General features: G+C 34.4%; 1 non-coding gene across 1 annotated transcript; it reads right to left on the bottom strand.

The window, feature by feature from the left end:
* Positions 1–1752: 1752 nt before the first annotated feature.
* On the bottom strand, positions 1753–1824 carry TRNAM-CAU (transfer RNA methionine (anticodon CAU)). Its single transcript has one exon. It is a non-coding gene; the product is annotated as a tRNA-Met (tRNA).
* Positions 1825–21148: the final 19324 nt, after the last annotated feature.

Below are 21148 nucleotides of genomic sequence, written 5' to 3' on the forward strand. Positions count from 1 at the left end.
TTTTAAAATGTCTGAAGTGGTTGTTGTCCATCCATCAGTTAAATGAATTTAAATGAAATAGTTATAACAAAAAAGTTAATGTAGTCATAACCTAACAATAAAGTTTAACTAACCTAAAGGTAACACTTTATCTATCTACTAAGGTAGAATCTGTTTGAAAAACAATTTTATATTGGAGAAGATTCCATATTCTACCAGCTTGTGTGTCATATACGATAAAGCAAAGTAATTATAAAAGGAAAACCACCTCATGTCATAATAAAGGTCGTTTGGTAAAGTAGAAAACGAATATCCGACCGCATTTCTCAGTATGAAAAACGTTGGATTATTAATAAGACTTTCTAGAGTCCATATTCCTAAGAAGTGGGAAACTACGGTTCAGTCGGGGTGATCAGTCAACGTCCGCCGGCACATTGTTATACCGGAAAATAAACGTTGAACTCCCAACTTCCGTAAAATAATAAATTGGTGCACTATTTAACATTTCTCCTGGGATAGTAATTACACAGCTTTAAATAAAAGCTTTTTAAGGCAAGACAAGCTATAGTTAATAATAAGAGAAGAATGTTTTCGGTGCATACAGTTATGATATAACTTGACTTATATAACTTTGTATTTTTTTTATTTGACTTATTGGGTTGGATTGGGTACATACTAAACTATCGGTATGCTTGTGAACATTTTAAAATAAATTATGTTCTTATACGTAGATAGTATTTGTAATAATAGGACACTGAGTAACAACTGGATTTATGAGGTGAAATTTATCCAATTTACAGAAAATATATGAGTTGATAGTTGATACGGCTTTATATTTATGTGTTCCTGTAGGTTTGTATTTGACCGCAATCTCATCTGATGGTGACAAACTTGTCTATGAGTTAATTATTCATTTTTTTTGTCAAATTTGAAGTAAAGCATTTGAAGGTGGTTGTGGTGAATAGAACTCTTTGTGGTTCGACTCCGCAATCACTAATTATTCGGTGTTCCGTTTGCCACCTACCTGGCAGACCGCATACACTTTCACTACATACTTCTTTATTATATGTATAAAAACTGTATTCTACAGATTAACAAAATTTCGGATTTATGCAAAACTATCTGAAAATACAACCTGAATATTTTTCGGATGAACTTAAACTCATATGGAAAAAATCTGTACTGTTACAGACGTAAAGGCGTAGCTGCTTATTTTTAACGTGCATCGTAAAAGGAAATGCCCAAAATAGATCGAAACTACGAATTTCATGCTAGCAAGATAGTTTCAGATAGGATAACGTCTGCAAAAATTCCCATCGAAGAGATCTTGCGTACCTTTTCTAGTAACTGCCTTTGGGGACGGACGAAACTTTTCCTCGGGACTTATTCAATTATTATGTTTTTTACAATTTCATCGTAACACTGTGTGTTCAATACTGATTATTGATGTGTGATCAATATTGTCGGAAAAAGACACAAAATATCAGTATAAAGTTAAATAAGAATCGAGTACAGCATGTCAGTCAGTCAGTGGGTTTTATTGAGATAATATATATAAATATTCTGTATAAAATTTTCTGATTGAAATCTTATTTTATTTTAATTTTATATTTTAATATAAAAATGTTTCTTTTAATTAAGTTTACGAAAATGTTTATGTAAAAAAAATATGTGGTATTAAATTTCATATTATTATAACCAAATATTTTACCAAAAAAGACAATAAATAACAGAGTAATAAAAATTTTCAAAAAGAACGCGCCGTCATATAAGTAGCAGAGCGTGGTTTCGATCCACGGACCTCTGGGTTATGGGCCCAGCACGCTTCCACTGCGCCACTCTGCTCTGTTAGAATACGGCGAAATTTGTGCTAATATTGTACCGTGCCCTTACCATGAGTTTTTACGTTTTACAAATATGACTGTTTTGGTATTTGTTAACAAATACGTTAACAATATTTAGATAAGTAGAGTGTTAGAAAAAATAAATCAAAATGGCGGATTTTTGGCGCGAAATAGTAACGCATTTAAAAAAAAAATGTTAACCGAACCTATCTAATAGTTTCTCTGGTTCGGCAAAGATATGTTTATGTATTTTTATTAATTATTTTTTAAAACCTTTAAAACATTCATCTACATCAAAATATACCGAATTTAGTATTTTTGTATTTCCATTTAAATACTTAATATTTAATCTTTAAAATAACACCTTAATTTGATGAGAAACTTGAATTTCTATAGCTGTATAATATAATGCAAAAATATATTTAGCGATGGTGTCGTTAAATCTACCTTAGAAGATTTCCACTTATGTTATAGTTGACAGAGTAACAGAACATTCACAAAATAAAAATTTTGAAACTTAGCAGTTTCAACGTATTGTCTAGCATCTTCCACTTACCTATATTCTCAAGAGGTGGAGCCACTTCAAATGAGGTGATCAGTCAATGTCAACCGGTATATTGTTACCCCGGAAAATAAGCGCATGCCCGACTTCCGGAACTTTTGAAAATTATTATCACACTGTTGTTGTTTCTTAAAATTTTAAATAGTGCAGACATTTAAACAATTAGCAATTATTTTAAACAATTAGAACGACGGCATCTGTTGTACTTTGGCGGTATTGTTTATGAATAATAAAGAAAATTTCTACTTACTATATTTTTATTTAGTAAACAGTCCTTGAAATCTAGTGCAACTCGGCATAAGTCAGCCAGCCAAATTAGTCGAGCCAGCTTACCTAGCTAGTCAAGACAGTCATGCCAGTTTCTACCATCGTCATTTAGTAAAAATAATAATAAAGTAATATTCCATCCTAACCAATTAAGATTCTTTAGGTGCATCAAAATTCTTTAGATATACTCCGAAATTTCCACTTTTAGATACCTATGCAAAAAACGTCAAAATTTCTAGCTTTACCTTATTTATAACAAATTACCTACCTATTCATTACCTTCACATAAAAAATGTTGTTTGAACGTCCACGTAAAAAGAAGCAACCAGATACTTTGATGTTAAGGTCTCGACGCCGCCAATGAACAATTGTGACCGACCTCAAATACTTAGCTTTACCAATACCTTACCGCACCTGAGTACTAAGTTTCAAACACTTCGTAGATATCTGAAGGTGGTAGAACTCTTGTGGTTCGGCTCCGGTGGCACCACCGCCACACCTATTTCTACCTAATAACATCAGTGTTAGGCGCTGCTGTGTTCCGGTTTGAAGGGTGTGGTAAGGGAGACAGACTTTTCCGAGGCGTTCCAGCTTAGTCCTCAGGGGTAGTGGCGCATCTGTGGCCGACCTCAGGTAGGAATATCTAATCCTATCTGGGGTTGATTACAGATGTCCATGGGCGGCAGTAGCCACTTCAGGATTCAGGTGTCATCAGGTGGACTGGACTGTATGCTCGTCTGCTACTCCTATATTATAAAAAATATATATATTAAAATCATATTAGTGTCTATATTTACTTAAGTCTGCAAACATTTAGTGCCTATTTGATACACATACTGATACCCTTGATTTTTTTTAAATAAGTAGATAATATAAATGTAGATACTATGTACCTACCTATTGTTAGGTGAAAGCCTCGTGTATTACACAGTTTAGAACAATTTTCCAAAATCTTATATAAACTAAAGTCAATAAACTAATATTGTAACCATAAATATTGATACTTTTATCATAAAAATGTTTATGTGAATTTGCACAGAACTAAACTTAGAAAGGAAAGTAGGTAAATGGACTAGTTGTGAAAGTAGATTTTTACAACCTTATATTATCCCTAAGCAGGAAAACCAAGGTTCAGACGGTTCTGCTGGGGCGATCACTCAACGTCCACCAACACATTGTTATCCCGGAAAATAAACCGCGAGCTCCCCACGTCTAGAAACTTGTATAAAATATTGGCACACTTCTTAACCCTTCAACCTTACCTTAGTGCAAGTGCCTTTTTAAATAAGGAAAACGTAATTGGTTTACAACTAGGTGTTAAAATCAAATTATCGATATGTTTAATATAATTATTCGACTATATTTAATTATAAGTGCAATATTACACCTACATGTCATAAAGGAAAGTGAGCACAATAATTCATTTCGAAGATTACTACTTGAGATTATATTAAACATATTGTTTACTTCAATTAAATGACACAAGTTAATTATAATTTAATAAGAGTGTACATTTATTGTTTTATTACTTGATAAAATTCAATTTACGGCTATGCAATATGTTTTGCTCAATCTAATTAACTAACGCCATCTGTGGCCATTCGTGGAACTTCTAGCATCCGTAAACTTATTATGTTCGTGACGCTAGATGGCACTACTCGTCAGAAAATTATCACATAGTTTTAAAATACACCATTTTAAACGTTACGATTCTGAAAAAATAAATTATAAACTTATCAAAAAAAAAATTTAAGTATATTAAATATGAGATACACGTGTATAAAAGGTGCATCTTCAAATTTTTACGATTTTAATTAAGTATAACTCTGTTCATTTTTGTTCTTGTAATTAAATTATTTTAAGAGTAACAAGCCCATTAATATTAAATAATATAATATGTTCAATAATTTATTTGTGACCAATAAATTCGAAATTTTATACCAATTTACTTTTCAAATCTACAGTATAAAATTTGTTACCAGTAATTCTGCAATAGATGGCGCTAGCTTAATTAGAATGTTGAGTTTTACATGATCCGTGTGATAAAATTATATCAAGCCAAGTTACATTATGTTAATAGTTGCTCAATGTTAATAATTTATTTCATAGGTATAGTGATCAAATATAATAATTCAATTTTAAGGTGAACCTAAGCAAATATTTTAGGAAACTGCGTCTATTTAAGACATTATATTAAAATTGTAAGTAATAGTTACCTTTCATCTTATCTACTAAATATATAAATTATCTTAGTTAGGTATGTTATACCTAAGTCATAGGCGACGTTTAAAAATGAGGCAATAAGTAATGATTATTATGATTGATATTATTAAAATAATAAGGAACAGACTAGAAATCCTACCATTGAAGTCATATGATGATCTTTCCTTAGCTTAAAATACCATTCATAAACAAAAGAAAACAAGGAAAACATTGCCCATCGGAACGCTCCTGTCTTCTTGGATGATAAATGATACTTACACCCAAACATTCGTAATTTGTACTTTTATGTGATGTTTGCAGATTTGGGCTTATGACGTAGGTATTATTGTTGGAGCGCATAGAGTTTTGTGGCTAGGAGTCATCTGCCAAGATAAATAGATAATATCAAATGCTAGTTTAATTAGCAATGGATTCTCTGAAGGCACGTTAGAAGCCCATTCAGATAATAACCATTATTAACCATAGTAGGTACCTATAAGGGTTGCTAAACTATTAGAAGTCAATAAAAGTTAAACAATAATATTTATAACATAATAATATAGGTTTTTTTTCTCTGTCCACCTGAAAACACAAGCATTTGCTCTTCAAAAATTTATCCATTATTCCAAGGTTCCGTTTTGTTAATGACTGGATAAATTAATCTGCAAATTAATATTTAATGTTACTTAGACCGCAACAACAATCAAAATGGCGGAAAATTGCCGAGTTTGAAACAAAATTCCTTTCTAAATAATTTTAGGCGAATATTTACGACGTTTTACGACGTTGTTACCTTAAGAACCGTCTTGATATTACCATTATCAAGTTCTATTCAATTAGCCTTAACTTCTTGCCTATTAAAAGTTTCACGGTTTGAACAACACCGTCCTAAACAATGATCATTGTAACGCTAATATAACAAAGATTATTATAAATTATGCTAGCCGGATTTTACCAAAGTATTCCCTTTTGTTTAATACGTGATCGTCACTTGGGATAAATAATATTCGCGATTCGTAATAATAACAATTAGTAATTCGTAATATTCGCGAATTCGTAGTATAGTATTCAATCGGTTTTAAAATATACTAGTCATTAACGTTAGCTCGTATCTTGTACTATTGCTGTACCTAAATTGTTCGGAAATATTTAAGTTTATATTTAATAAATCGCAAAAGAAAAAGACAAAATTTATTATAAAGAAAGAAAAAATGTATTATTAACAGGTATATATAACGGCAGGTATATCATACAATTATAAATTACATGACATTTGCTATATCAATCAAGATTTAACATATCGTGTTAGGTTCCCCGTATTTTTTGTTGTAGAACTTTTAATAGTTGTTAGCATGACAACCCTACCGAAAATTGTGGTAGATCCATTCTCTGATTCTTTAGTATCTTCAAATATTATGTTACTTCCAAATTAAAATATTCACGTATATCTTGGTAACTGCATAAAACACGTAAAGCAAGTATAGTAACTTTAGTTGACATATCCAAAGGCAAGGAACATTAGAACAGTGGGACTTCCTGTCATATGTATTCACAGATGGTTATTCTTCCCAAAAATAAAACAAATGCAGAGTAAAACAAAATCAACGGCTCGTAATGAAGTGTCACGTGCACAAATTGCAAAATAATATCTAAGATGAGAACGGCTTTTCTGGAGGCGGTGGAGGGGCGGGTAATTGAATCCGTCAGGGTACCGCGTCTCGTATGACAAATGACAGGCTACCGGCCGGCCGTGTGTGGGTTCTATTGTGGCGGGCTTGCGACGAAATTCTTAAGTCACGCCCGATGGAGAGGATCTTCGATATTTGGGAAGGTAGATATGGGAAAATACAACGATTTTTTCGTTAAAGAAACGTCTATTGACAATGGATTGGATTTAGATTTCTGTTTCTAGGTCTGGTGTTTGTGTATTTGTCTCTGTATGTGTCAATAGCATCCACGATACAGGGAATCCTAGTGTGTGGCTGTAAGTGTGGAAAGCGTTATTTGCTACTTAGATGACTTAAGTTCTGATCTCTTACTAATTACAATTTCGCCGATGAATATTCAGAATATCATATTTACTTCCGGACGTACGTGTCTAGTAATTGTGTGAATACTGTATATAGATTTCTTTGTAGAATGGGATAAGTGGAGGCTATTACTATCGGTTATAGACCTGTACCTAACTGTATGTATTGATATTTTATCCTGCTTTCAGGACTTTCAAACCCACTTCAAGTAATTTCCTTTACTGTCATTTCTTCTACTTTATTTCTATACCAAGACCACTAACATAGAACGCCTAAATTTTCATATCAATTTCTAGTCTTGTGACGACCTCTGGCTACTGGACAAAAGATGGCGCCTCAGGTATTCTGGATCACACTGTCAAAGTTTTCTAAAACTGGCGTATCCAAAATCCGAATATTGAATCAATTAAATAATACTAGGACCGCTTCCAAGGCATGATCGCTTATGGTAGTGGGAGATCTCCGTTCACTAAGATCCATTTTTAAAAGTAAATGAATTATTTTAATTAAATGTTGGTATTAAGTGAATCACGATGAATTTATTTTTAATAAAATATTATATTTAAAGCGAATGTAGAATTAAATCAACCTCAATGTGTTGCGCAAATAGAAAACATTAATGTATTTTAAATAACAACCACCGCAACCAATATTTAAATAAAAATACAGCCTGTTACACTGTACGATAGCGTAATGAGAGTGTTTAGGAAGTTTTGGATTCATAAAAATAAAATTTTAAATTAAGTGAAAGTATATACTTATACTCCTAATATTATTCAAAAACATAGTATAGTATAGTTTTTTAATATATATTTCTCGTAATATCATAATAAGAAGTAAAATAGTAAAGAAGTAAGTAGCTAGTTCCTGAAACAACACAAAAATTCAACAAAGAAAATCTTGAACGTAAACAAGTCAAATTCATTTCTGTTAAAGGTATATTTAATGTTGGACTTCACGGTCCATGGGTAAGTTTTCCGACATAAAAGTTATGGCGCGAAACATTCCCTCAATTCGGACTATGCAGCCGTCATATTGGATGACAAATGATGGGACGGGACCGGTACAAGAATGCCACAAATTTGTGTTAGCGGCAGCTATTTGCTGTATCATATATATCATGTAAAGGGGTGAAAACAGAAAACATATAAGTAATAATTGAGTTCGTTTTTAACCGATTTCAAAAAGGAGGTGGTTATCAATTCGGCCGGTATCTTTTTTTTTATATATGTACACGAATTACTCCGCCGTTAGTGGACCGATTTTAATAATTCTTTTTTTATTGTATAGAGACGAGCTGGAAGTTGGTTGGAAATATATTGAGCGCCGACTTCAGAAATATGTACTAAAACAACATTTATTTCAATATTCTTTTACTTTGTAGTGACATAGAAGTCGGTTGTATTTTTTTGTTAATTTTTTTTTACAATGTAAACTAAGTGCATTATAATAACAGCAAATAAGCTTCTTAAAATTATGTATCAAGTAATGATATTAATTAACTGTTTAAATTAATTTGAAATACGACTAAATTATTAACAAATTTTAAGGAAATTCCATTGTCAACATGAATTTAGTCATCTGTTAAATAAATTTACGTGTTTAGGTGTTATCATACACACTCGTAGCTTACAAATTAAAAGAAGTTTCCGTCCGAAAATAACTTTGACGTACCTATTCGATATAATAACTATCAATTTTACAGATTAACAAAACAAAAAAACATACGCTTTGTACACTCACAGCCCCACACTAGGATTCCCTATATCGTGGGTGCCATGGATACACACAGAGACAAATACACAAACACCCAGACCCAGAAACAGAAATCTAAATTCATCATTTAAATTTCTGTCTGGCCGGGGATCGAACCCGGGACCCTCTGCGCGTCAGACCGGTATGGTAACCGCTCCGCCACGCGGGTCGTCAGAGATTAGAACTTAAACCAAATATCTCCAGTAGGGTTTAACTGTTAATTTTATTTGTCTTGAAACCTTAGGAATCCTGTTATTCAAAAAGTAATATATCTGTACCCACAGAAAAAATACGAATGAACATGTTATACAATAATGTGCGACAAAAAATTCCTGACCAAAAGTGTACTGCCATTTAGAGAATAATAGTGAAAAGATTTAAATAACCTTTTGCCACATTTTATGTGTAGAGAGCAGAGATATGAATATCGTCACTTCCACAACGAAATAGGAGAATTTACATTAAATTACTGCTACAATAATCGTACTTAAGCAATAAATTAAAAAAAACGAAAATTCATAAATAGGAACTCAAATAGGATTAATTACAATTACAAATCTTTACCCACAAAAAATACGAACCAACAGTCAATCAACAAAAATATATATGTTACCGCAAAAACAAAATCTTAACCAAAAGTGCACTCGCACTTACAGGATAGTCATGAAACTGGAAATTTTTATATGACTACTTACAACATTTTAATTTTGTGATATATGTAGAAAGCAGAAATATGGGTAAATGTGCAACAAAACAGCCGCATGCCGTCTGTCCAGCGGTGCTAGTAAAAGCAGGGATTACCTACCAATTAGACTACTGAGCGGTGCACGCTTGACTCGTGAGCTGAGGACATGTTTCAATTTCGCTGTCATCCTGCCCAGTGATACACCCAGCTTCAGTCTCGGTTTTATAAACTTAACTAACCAGCGTCCGCAGCTTCGCTTCACTAAATAATGTCTGTATTGAGTGGTGTCGTCATTTCCACAGTGAAATAGGGGAATACCCGTTGATAGCTATACTAATAACAATAGTACTTAAGTAATTTACCCCAATCATAAAAAAGGAACAAAATAAATAATTTTATGTTTTCTGCAATCCAAGTCATAAGCGTCCAAAATTTAATTAATTAGTTAATCCCTATAAATAATACTATAATTTGCTTGTGTCAGCAGATTAAATTTAATTAGATGGAACGGCTGCATTTTAATTTACTTAAGCGCAAATTTATCACGAAATTTGTCCACTTCTGCCTATTAAACTTGCCAAATTTTGATCTTTGCTGTACAAAGTTATAGTTTCATATATGTAAACAGTATCACAACACAAACGGAGTCACATACACATAACCTTAACAACTACTACAAGCCTATCAAACAGCCTACATACAATACAAACAAACACAACGTTAATACAGGGATACGTGGAAACCGAATACGCCAATATGGCAGATCAATCGTCATCGCCATTGGATGGCGATGTAATCAGAACAGTTAATCACTACCGGTTATTGAACATCAGCCCCGTGTTTCGGTGCAAACGGAACTCGTACCTAAGTAGTTATTTGTGAGTATAGCAAACATCTTCGTTGGCTTTAATCCAGGGGTCGCTTACAAGGATATAAGGGTAGCTAGAATTACTCTGGAATTAACTTTGAGCATTGTTAAATATTAAATAATATAAATATACTCAGATATTAAAAAGCATACTTACTTAAACTTAGCAGTTATGTTATATAGAAATAGCAGAAGAGCATGCAGTCCACCTGATGGTAAGTGCCACCCACAGACATATATAATCAACACCAGATAAAATTATATTTTTAGAACGCCTCGAAAAAGTATGTCTTCCTTACCACACTTTTAAAATCAGAACACAGCAGCGTCTAACATTGCTGTTAATAGGTAGCAATAGGTGTGGCAGTGGTGCCACCGGAGTCCAACCACAAAGGGTTCTGCGACTTTCGAAACCACATACATAATTGATAGGTGTTATGAGCTATACTTAGATGACGTATTTTAACAACACACCATATTTGCAGGATCGCATTTTTAGGCCATAGTTTGGGTCAGCTTTGTATGTACCCATTAGTCTACTAACTTTCCTTAGTTTATAGAATACGAATATCGAATTTTCAGAGTTATCAATGGTCTTATGTTTTTGTTTACAATGTTCAAAGAATGGCAAAATATTTTCAAATAAGTACAAACTCTGGTCCAGTACTTCATGGTAGAGATACAATTAGTGACCACCAAATATTACTGTCTATTTGAATTGTGGTGAATAATCACAAAGTCCGTTTTATATACACAACATAGTTTCGCATAGATTTCACGTCAATATTCCAGTTACTCCTTCTATTGTCTCTAGATCTACGTTGTATGGCTCTCTTGCAATTAGTTTCTGCTCAAAGCACGTCTGCCACAGGCCGGAGTCTATGATCCGAGCTAAGCCAACGGAGGCATTACTACGGCATAAGTAAATCTCACGCATAGTTAACTGTTTTAAATATTTATCTAACTAATAAATAAAAACTCAAGATAAAAAACTGTTTTAAATATTTATCTACCTCCTAAAAAAAACTCAAGTTAAAAAAGTGTTTTCAATATTATTTATTTACTAAATAAAAACTCAAGATAAAAAACTGTTTTAAATATTTATCTACCTCCTAAATAAAATCTCAAGATCAAAAACTGTTTTATATATTTATCTACTTACTAAATAAAACCTCAAGATAAAAACTGTTTTAAATATTTATCTGCCTACTAAATAAAAACTCAAGATTAAAAACTGTTTTAAATATTTTTAAATTAAATATTTTAAATACCTCCTAAATAAGATCTCAAGATAAAAAACTGTTTTTAATATTTATCTACCTACTAAATAAAAACTCAAGATAAAAACTGTTTCAAATATTTATTTACCTACAAAATAAAAACTCAAGATAAAAACAAAAGTCATTCGTAGAAAATACCGTTAACTAGCCAAAGAAATGAATTGGACCAAAAAAATAATGTCTAATTTTTTTGAAAATATTTGTTACTTACAAAATGTCAAATTAATACGTATTTAATTTGAACATCAAAAAGGTATTTTCCGCCAATGAGTCCCGATTTGAATGGAGCCCCGCTCCAGGCGTAGATAAACGTATTTTACTTCATTAACGTAATGAAATTTCGTAAATTTGGCCGAAAATTAACAGTCTGATAGAGCTTCCTTTAATACATGGTTTTACAAAGAAATCAGGACTGGGTACGCAAGTATGGAGCTGGTTTATTTTAAATGTTATAAATATTTAGTCTATTTGTTCATGTGTATTAATAAACTTCAGAATATTATACTTTATACTTCCATGTATTAATAAAAAGTGAACAGAAATAACAAAATATTCTAGAGATATACTAATGTATGAAACAATTGAATGATATATACTTATTATGTTTTACTTATTTCCACAGTTTAATTAGCATAAAATTGCTTTCGATATACGTATAAATTTACATATTTGGCGAAAATAATTAAATTGCGACAGGAGAAAAATGACGACGTTAAGCAAACAAATTATTTAATACTACACGCACTGATTACGGCCGATTGCTTAGTAAAAAAAATATTATTTTGTAGGCTTCTTTGAACTTCGTAGAATATAAACTACATCTATTTGATAAGTAGCCAATTCAAGAGATTGTGTAAAGCGAACGTGAATCCAGAGTATATTTGAACAGGGCTACAAAAGGGCCATTGTTTTCGCTGTAGATGTATCAAGGGCAAAGCTTCTTAAGCGAGATTAGACCTGAAAAAATATTCCGACTCCCTACTTATCCCGGGGCCCGGTGGCCCGAAGACCGCCATTCACAAAGCATCTCCTGAGAAATCAGGAGAGGTTACTTTCCCCCATTCGCTACCTGAATACTTACACAGCCATTGTAGGTGAGAGGTATAATGAAAGTATAGAATCATTTGGAGAATCTTATCCGATTTTTATAGGCCATTGGATGAGCTATTGCTTTGTGACTTGCCGTAAAATGTATAAAGATTTATGTTATTAGAATATTTGGGTAAGAAGTTTGTTAATAAAAGAAGATACATTTTGAGTATTTTACGATATTATTTTGGTGATTGTGATGAAATAAAGTATTTAAATTTTCCTAATAAAAATAATATAAATTATTAATTATTCAGAAACTGTTATTTTACATTCAGTATTAACAATTGTTAATACTGTATTAAGTTAAATTTAACTGTGAAAATACAAATCAATTAGCAATGTTCTTTATAAGGAACTACGACGGCATCTTTCTAAGTGAAGTAGTGTTTTCATTGCTGTGATTTGGTTTGTAGTAAGACCAGATACATTCGATGTAATTACATTGTTTTATGTAACGGAAACGGCATACGAGCTTGCCACTGATATTAAGTGATCATTACACGCCATGGACCTCAGTATCCAACTACAAATAGGATAGGAGTCAGGTTAATTACAGATATGATGCCGCTTCTGGGAACTAATTTGGGCGTTGCAGGTCTCATATTCGTATCATACATCATAATAGTTTCTAGTAACTTAGTCCATCTCAAAGCTTGTCTGTAATCAATAGTTATTATCTATTTGCTCCTAGCTTTGCATGTCTTTTAGTCAACCAGAAATATTTTAACGAAACAAGTACCTAATTATCACTATAAAATTGAAGGTGGGTTCCACCAAGTAACATTAACGTTAACAAAACGCTAACCAACCGTCAAATCTATAGTTAAGCAGTTCATAGGTTGCACTATTTTAGTTATGGTTGACATAACGTCATAACTAACACTTAACATTAACCGGCCGATTTTGGTCGGCTAAAGTTAGCATTGTTTTTGTCAACTTCGTATCTTTAATGACAACTAACTAGTGCAATACAGGATTGTTAAATTCCATCGGTATCAAAGTTATTGTAATAGTTAACTTTAAAGCAAACTTTAAATGGACCTACGCTACAGTACATTTTTTTATAATATAGGAGTAACAGACGAGCATGCAGTCCACCTGATGGTAAGTGGCTACTGCCGCCCATGGACATCTGTAATTTACCCCAGATAGGATTAGATATTCCTACCTGACGTCGGCCACAGATGCGCCGCTACCCCTGAGGACTAAGCTGGAACGCCTCGGAAAAGCCTGTCTCCCTTACCACACCTTTGAAACCGGAACACAGCAGCGCCTAACACTGCTGTTATTAAGTAGAAATAGGTGTGGCGGTGGTGCCGACGGAGTTGAACCACAAAGGGTTCTACCACCTTCAAAATCTGTCATTATGCAATATATTTAAAAATATCATATCAAAAATATACAATGAAAGGCGGGTAGGAAGGTAACTTATTTTTGAACTAATTTAATCAGCTAATTACTCTCATACGAATCTCCCTTGTGGTGGCTGACTTTGTGAGATTAAGGCTTTGTGGGGATTCCGAAGGCTTACCTTTTTAGGTTACTGTCCCCTGGCTGTAGTGTTTTGTATCATAATTTAACATTTTACCTCACAATGAAATTTAATTATACATATTTGCGACTATTGTGAAAGTTATATATTTTTCTATTTGTTTCATTATTGCTATTGTAGAAATTACATCATTTCTAAGTAAACTTTACAACTACAACACACACACACACATTAATAACTAAACTAAACTACAACAATTATAAAAACCATAGTGCAATCCTATCATTCCGTTTATTTTAAGTGAATTCAAATTCAATGACAATTCAGGGGTTGAAACTTCGGCTCTCGATCGTGGGTTGCCGTACGAATAAATTTTGAAAAATAATATGCGTATTAAATTATGATTGTCATGTGCTAAAACAGTGTAAGAAAACATCATGAGAAAACCTACATGGCCCAGAGGTCCTTAAAAAACCTCAACGGTAAGTGGAGACTATTCGCACTCGGTCAGCGCGGTTTATCATGGACTAAGTCCCTCTCACTCTGAAAGGAGACCCGCGCCCTGCGGCGGGAATATGTAATTAGCTTTATAGGGGGAAATCTGATGATATGATCATGATGGTTCATGACGTGCGATTTGTGAAAGACATACAGAGAAGCAAACATGATTAGGAATAGGAATATGTAATTTATACGAAAGTATAACAATTGAAATACTAATTTGCAAAATAGGTATAGCCATCATTCGAGCCTGGCTCAGAAGTAGGGGTCGAGTAACCTACCGCCTTACTCAGATACTCACCGGACATGGCTGTTTCGGTGAGTATCTGAATAGAACAGGGAGGGAAGAGACGGCCCAATGTCATCATTGTGGGCATGACGAGGATTCCGCACAGCACACGCTGCAGTACTGCCCCGCGTGGGACTCGCAGCGGCGGACCCTCGTCGAAAAAGTAGGACCGGATCTCTCTCCATCGGCCATCGTTGGGGCGATGGTTCAGCGCAGCGAAGCGTGGGATGGCATGATTACCTTCTGCGACATAGTCATGTCCGCGAAGGAAGACGCCGAGCGAGCAAGGGAGCGCGCTGAACCCGCTCGAAGAAGGAGTCGCCGCAGGCGTAGGTAACGCCCACCGGCGCGGTGTCCCTGTAGTTCCGGGACCAGAATAGGGCTACGGTATCCCCTGCCTGTCGTAAGAGGCGACTAAAAGGGGGCTTCCGGGGTTGCGGACGGCAAGAGTGGGAGCTCGAACCGCCCGGCCAGCAACCCCGGGATGGACGGCGGTATGTGTGGTCGCATACCGTCGTGAACACCAGATGGTGTGGTGAGTTTCAAGCTCACGTGGGCGGAGCCCGACGGGGCAACGCGCCAAGGGGACTCCGGTTGCGTTCCGTTGGAGATCCCGGAGTCCTCTACGCAGCGCCGAGGACGGCCACCGGTGGGGTTTTAGTGCGGTAAGAATCCCACATAACCCCGTGCCGCTCCCACGGCATAGGGTACCTTTTGAAGGTTTCCCCCTCGTCAAAAAAAAAAAAAAAAGGTATAGCCATCATACGCCATGGGGATTTGGAATTATTTTAGACTAGCTGTGCCCCGTTGTTTCACCCGCGTTAAAAAGAAATAGCGTGGAAACCGCGGGGCACAGCTAGTTCTAAAATATAAGCAGCCTAAGTTACTCCTTATTACATCAGCTCCCTGCCAATAAAAGTCCCGTCAAAATCGGTTCAGCTATTTCAGAGATTAGTCAGAATAAACCGACAGACAGACAAAAAATTTAAAAAATGTTATGTTGGTGTATGTACCGTAAGTATATTCATATGCATGTAGTAAAAAGCGGTTATTTCAATATTAAAACCAGACTCTCCAATTTTATTTATTTGTATAGATTATAACTCCAGATACTCGTATATTTATTGGACAGACAAATAAAGGTATCTTCCGAAAAGTATTGATTAAAATTAAATAGATAAAAATCAAACATCCAAATATTATGTAAGTAGGTATGCCTATTATTGTGCATTTTCTTTAAGGTCAAGCAAATTACGTTAGGTATACCTCCTATAGATGGATTTTGGGGAGGTATTTCGATTACGGGTTATTGGATTTCCCACCCCTGACACACATCAAAGTTGAGAAATCATATACGTGCATGCTATTGCAGAATGTCGTATATTAAATTCATACATAATTATGTTTTTAGGGTTCCGTACCCAAAGGGTAAATACGGAACCCTATTACTAAGACTTCGCTGTCTGTCCGTCTGTCACAGGGCTCTATCTCTGGATTCGTAATAGATAGAAACTTGATTTTTTTACAGATGATGTATATCGGGGGCTGCTATAACAACAAATACTTAAAATAAAATAAAGTTGAATATTAAAGGCGGTCTCCATGCAATAAACCGGTACTTTTTGGCCATTTTCAATCTAACTGATAAACCGTACTAGGTAGATAGTTGAAATTTTTACAATCCGTTTACTACTGCAACTGCTATTATAATAAATATAAATAAGAACAATAAAACATATTTTAGTATGGTTATTTCATAAAAATAAGTGATGTATAATGAACATTTGGTGGTCGGTCGGAAGCCTCCATGCGCGAGTTCGACTCGTACTTGGCTAATTATTAATTTCCAATAACTCACTTACAGTATAACATTATTATGTTATTAAAATATCTAACAAACACGCACTTAACAGTACGGGCTTACCACATTTTCCAAATGACATGCATTATTACAATAATTACCAAATATTATCGAAAACGTATAACAATGTGGTAACACCGCTACACCTACTTATAGCATAAAATACAAGCACACAACGAACACAAGCGTTTTTTTTATATTTTATATACGCGTTTAACACTGCTGTTATTAGGTAGAAATAGGTGTGGCGGTGGTGCCGCCGGGGTCGAAGCACAAAAGGTTCTACCACCTTCAAACAACAACGTAAAACAGTTCTGGGCTTCGGAAAAGTATGTGGGTGCCGATTGACATATTTTTAAGGTGATCTTAGTCCTCAGTAATGGCAACGCATGTCTGATTGGATTCAAGTTCACTTCTGGTGTCAGGTGTTCTTTGTGGATTTGGTTATAAATGTACATGGGCGGGAGTAACGCCTTACGCTCAGTTGTATGTATGCTTCCTTGTTTTTATATCGTGAAATAAACCATAATGTGTATGTGTAAGTGTAAGAAAAAACATATAAGCGATAGCTACTTATATGTGACTAAATGATCTGAAAACTCACAAAGTTTCCCGCAACATAAAAGTAAGACTAAAATAAAAAGCTTTTGCCTAATGCCTTAACTTCTCACGTATAACATGCAAAACACGTAAAGTCTTTTAAGTGAATCAAGGAATTTTCCTTCTGTAAGGTCCTTAGCACATTTTAGGCAAGGCATTTTATAAGCAACGCAGGTAATTTCTATAATTTAATCACAGCGTAATACGTATTTAATTAGAGCAATCTAGTAATGTGCATCGAAATTATATATTTACTAGCTGACCCGGCAAACGTTGTGTTGCCATATAATAAAAAAATGTTAAGGGTGGACAACCCTTATCACTTAGGGATATGAAAAATAGATAGCAGTCGATTATCAGACCTACTGAATATGCATATAAAATTTGGTGAAAATCGGTGAAGCCTTTTGGGACGAGTACGGTAACTAACATTGTGGCACGAGAATTTTATATATAGGTGTTCTCTATAACTAAACAAATATATATTAGGCCTTTTTAATACCATTGACTGCTTATAAAAATACGTTTCACTTAACTAATATTTTATACAGAACAAAACAGTCTTGACTAGCTAGTGTTAGTTGTATTTAGTGTGCGAAGGCCCTAACCATGTAAATACATAGGCATGTTGTATCCTCTTCACCTCCCCCTAGTATTATTCAGTGATATTGCTCGTGAAATTGGTAGAGTAAATGTGCTTCGTGACGTACTCACCTATATATTATATACCAATTGTTAATATATCAGGGAGAGAGCTCATTGACTCGGATTACGTTGTGCCTACAAACAATTTAGTTCGCTATTCATCATTGACAGAAGTGAGATCAACCGTTTAATAGGATTTGGGTTACCCGTTTTTGAAGACTACGTTTACACACTTTTATTTAATCTTCCGCAATTTGGTCATGTAAGGATTTATAAAATTCTTAACTTTAGAACAGTTCTTTTTTAGAAAACTCAGGCGTCCCCATAGCTTTCCTCGCGATGTTTTACTTCACAGGTGGTAATTAATTTTAAATATGCACATAATCACGACAATCAAAGGTTAAACCCAAGTACGATTCGTACTCGGACTCCCAGCGTGAGAGGCTCAATTTTAAAACCATTAAGCTATCATTGCATTATTGTTTGTTTAAATAAAAAATGTGCAAGTATTTGAAATGCATGGTTTAAATTTACATGATCACATCTACCTTTGGTAGATTGTGGATATATGTTATAGTCCGCGCCAAACTGTCAGTCCGCTCTGAAGTTGTTGCGAGCAGGTGTAGTCACACAATTTGCTACGGCGATGCGATTCATTTATATATTCAGAGTGGACTAGCAGTTTTACGCAGACTATAATCTCTTTTAATAGAAAACGGATAAAATATGTCCTAATCCTAACCGTAATAAACTTTTGTAGGAAAACACATTCAACTTTAAGAATACTTTTAATTTAGTAGGTACCTGATACAATTAGCTGTGCCACGCTCAATTGGAAGCTCGTTAACAGAGCTCATTTATTTTTCAGTGTAGAAAGATTGTATTGTAAGACAAAGTGCACTAACGATGTAGGAAATTTGCTCGAGTTACGTTAACTTGGCAAAGTGTCGAGCTTTGTGATATGTTAAGGTATAATTAGTAATTAATATACATGTGTTGATTGTGGATTAATGGATAATTAACTGGGAATAGAATTATTGTTTGTATAATTTCTTTTTAATTTAAGGGGAGTTTTTTCACAAATTTATAATATAAACTAGCTGACCCGGTTGTGTTGCAATATAAATTACAAAATGTTAAGGGTGAATAACCCTTATCACAAAGAGGTATGAAACATAGATAGTAGCCGATTCTCAAACCTACTGAATATGCCTATAAAATTTGGTAAAAATCGGTTAAGCCGTTTCGGAGGAGTACGGTAACTAACATTGTGACACGACAATTTTATATATAAGATTATTATAGTGGATGGTGCCTTAAATTTTACCCCTAACATAAACTGTAAATATTTTACATTAATATTTTTAAAAATAGTCGAAGTTATGTCTTATAGAGTAGTACATAACGACAGACTTGTATTGTACCTAAGTCTGTGTACATAACTTTGTTTTTGATGTGCAGACATGCATAATATGAAATATGAAAATATATTCAATGACACAGGGACACTATTTTCATTAAAAAAGTTTCGATCAGATACTCTACATAATTATTATAACAATGGCATCTAATTTCATTTAAATTGGACGCAATATGTGTCGTAATTCTAACGGCATGACAAATTTACCTTCGATAATAAAAATGTAGATATACTCTATAATCACTTCATATTTGTCCTACATTTTATCCTGAAAAATATTTTGGACGGAAATCCTAATGGAAATAAAAGCGGCTTACATTGCTGGCTATAGATTAAAGTCTGAATAGATAGCACGAAGCAGGTCGGCGTTAATGGAAAATATTTTCCGGCAAGCACGATATTGTGGGTGAGTGTTTATTATTGAAGTACACTGGGTATGCATTACTGTTAGTAGTCAATCCTGATTGGAGTTTTGACCATCTAAATATATATAACTGAAAGGTGACTGACTGACATAGTGATCTACCAACGCACAGCCTAAACCACTGGACGGATCGGGCTGATATTTGGCATGTAGGTAGATGTTATGACCTAGGCTTCCGCTAAGAAAGGATTTTGATCAATTCTACCCCCATACCCCCATCGGGATAAAATAGGGGATGAAAATATTACTTCGTAACGCGAGCTAAGCCGCGGGCAAAAGCTCGTTATGCAATAAAATGTGATGACCACTGCGGTGACTTTCATTTTGATTTATCGAAGGATTTGCAGAAGATCTAATTTTAGGATTTTTAGACGCACATTAGGTTGTATAGTATAAAATAAAAACATTAATACCAATATTTTTAAAGTAATTACGGACAAATAGATGGGCTCACAAGGTGCACGAAAGATTAACGGACGAAGTATAAGAAATAATGAGTAAAATACTACAATAACTTTTGCAAAATAACATGAATCGTGGTAAGTGAATAGACGCGTAACTTCTTTGACAAAAATAATATCATCACACTAAATTGATACTTTAATAAAAGTAATCCAGAAATATGAGCTCAATCACATCAACATTAATGGGAAATGTTTTCCGGCAAGCGGACACTGCGGCCCGCGCGGTGAGCGCCCGCTGCTCATTATTGAGCAGTCGATGTGTTAAACAATGTTTGTATGTTTGCAATAAGCCCTTACTTTTGTTTGTTTTCGACGTTTTACCCGACTGCCAAGGAAGGGTTATGTTTCGCGCGTATCTTGTATTCGCAGGCAATCTTGTATGCCTGCAATCTTGTATCTTGTATGCCTGCAAGTTTTTTTATACTTCGGATCTTCTAAGCGACTGGATGAATTTGGATTAGGGTGTCGTTATTTTTTCTTATATTTGTCTCATGTGTCGTTTGGTGAATATTAACACGTATAAAAAGTTAACCATACTTGTACAGTATCAGAATAAAGAAAATTAAAAGAAGATTACAAAAAATATCATTAATTACATACGATTATTTTACAGATGAAAGTATTTGACTGCTCCAACTATGAAACCTGATTCACAGATAGTAAACATTTTTATCTAATTTTGTTTTATGCCAGTTAACAGTTTATAATAAGTATCAATCCGCAATCCACTGCCCGCGAGTCTATCGCGGATCACACAGTATATCACCAATCCATAAGTACGCACCGACTTTCATATGACGCGTGGAACATAAGATAAAGTGGTAGAACCCTTTGTGGTTCGACTCCGGCGGTACCACCGCCACACCTATTTCTACCTAATAACAGCAG

This window comes from Epargyreus clarus, unplaced genomic scaffold, assembly GCF_041222505.1.
Source record: "Epargyreus clarus isolate Ecla_fem2 unplaced genomic scaffold, WU_Ecla_fem_2.2 ptg000021l, whole genome shotgun sequence".
NCBI classification, from domain to species: Eukaryota; Metazoa; Arthropoda; class Insecta; order Lepidoptera; family Hesperiidae; genus Epargyreus; species Epargyreus clarus.